Source organism: Plasmopara halstedii, assembly GCF_900000015.1.
Source record: "Plasmopara halstedii genome assembly, contig: Scaffold_470, whole genome shotgun sequence".
Taxonomy (NCBI): Eukaryota; Oomycota; class Peronosporomycetes; order Peronosporales; family Peronosporaceae; genus Plasmopara; species Plasmopara halstedii.
Window position 1 is genome coordinate 1,081,484 of NW_020187390.1, and position 1,750 is coordinate 1,083,233.

Consider the following 1,750-nt stretch of genomic DNA (forward strand, 5'->3'; position numbering starts at 1 on the left):
AAAGCGGCATTTTGAAAACGTAGTCCACACGTTGTCATCTTTGTCACGAAAAACACTGATTGTAACAACATGCAAGTCATCAGCTTCTTATAGTTTAATTTTTGATATGCTTTTTTAAGAAAGGACCATCCGCTTCGAAAGGCATATAACACCGCGGCTACCATGATGCTAAACAAATTTGTCTACATTTTTGCAGCCGACATTCGTCAACAATGTGTGAAGTAAGGCGTCAATCAGTTAATTCGTGCTGAATAGTAGGCAAAGCTGCTTCTACTGCATAATGCAAGTAACCTTGAATTTATATAGTTTATCGATTGGACCCATCTCGAGTGAGAAATTTCTGATTATGGATATACCATACCGTGTTCAAATTCAAATTTGTTACGATAGAGTTTACTCGGCGAAAAAGGTTTCCTATCTTGCCACTGTTTGTAAGAGATGCGGTGACGACGTCGCTGTGCGCAACGATACATGAACTGTGTAGATCACAATCGACGTAGAGCCAAACAGGTAGGCTCAATACTTGACAAGGTTACACTTCGTTACAAATACTTTCCTTTTCATTCTGTAAACCTTTCGGCACAAACTTTTTCCATTCCGCAGACTGACACATTTATAGTCAAATTGTTACCTTAATTGGACGATAAGGATGACTTAAATACGGCCTAGAGCCACCACGATATAGCACACAATGAACTCCTTCATCATACAATGAGCAAGATCTATAAGGTGCTTAAAGAGTGGTATTCGCGGCAAGCCCATTTCGATTTCAAAACTTTTATATAAAGCACGAACAAACAGGAAATAAAAGAGATTTTCTCACTTACTTTCTGCGTGACACGCGCTCAGATCAGGAACCATCATTCTTTAAAAAAATGTTGTCGTGTGTAAAGATGCTGCAGAGGATTTAAAAGTCAAACGTGAATCTGTGTATGCTTATTGTGACTTACAAAGGCACTGGAATTAAGGAAAAATGGGTCTTTATATGAGTAGCAGTCCGCGCAAATTCTGTCGTCAACGACAACGAGGGCTATCAATTATGCAAAGCATATATTAACGCAATAAATAAAACTTGTTTTTTCTGTGTAAGAAGAAGCTTTCTAAAATCATCTTATAGGAACCATTTTGGCATCTAAATTTGCTCTGCCACCTTCTATAAGTTATTTAAGTTTCTAAGGGTTATTGACAAAAACGTACTAAATATTGTTACTGCTGTGACATATGTGATCCACCTTTTTTTACACCTGTGCCCAAATTTTTAGTCGATAGTCTCGAGTGGAAGTCTTTCAAGGTTCAAGTGGAGAAAGGTTCCGTGTGATCAGTAATTGGACATGGGTAAGTTGATCCTAAGAGATATAAAAATTCGTTTTAGAGCTCGGCTGTTTGGGACGTGGATTCGGCCATGCGTTTTGTATGTATCCTCGTGTATCGAAAGGGAGCTCGGTTTAAATTCATAAACTGAGACGTAGATAATATGTGGTAACACAACCCAAACCAGAAGACGCTGGCGTGAGCCCAGGGAAGAGTTCTCTTTCCTTTTCAACATGCATATATTTCCTTGGAATCGGATTACTCGGAGATAAGGAGGATGCCTTGGCAAAGCACTTTGATTTGTAAAGTGTTCTGTGCGCCCATGATAGCCCTCGAAAGTCCCGCCTAGAGATTTATTCGCACCCTCGTTCATACCAAAATCGCATCAGGTCTCCAAGGTGAGTAGCCTCTAGTTGATAGAAGAATGTAGATAAGGGAA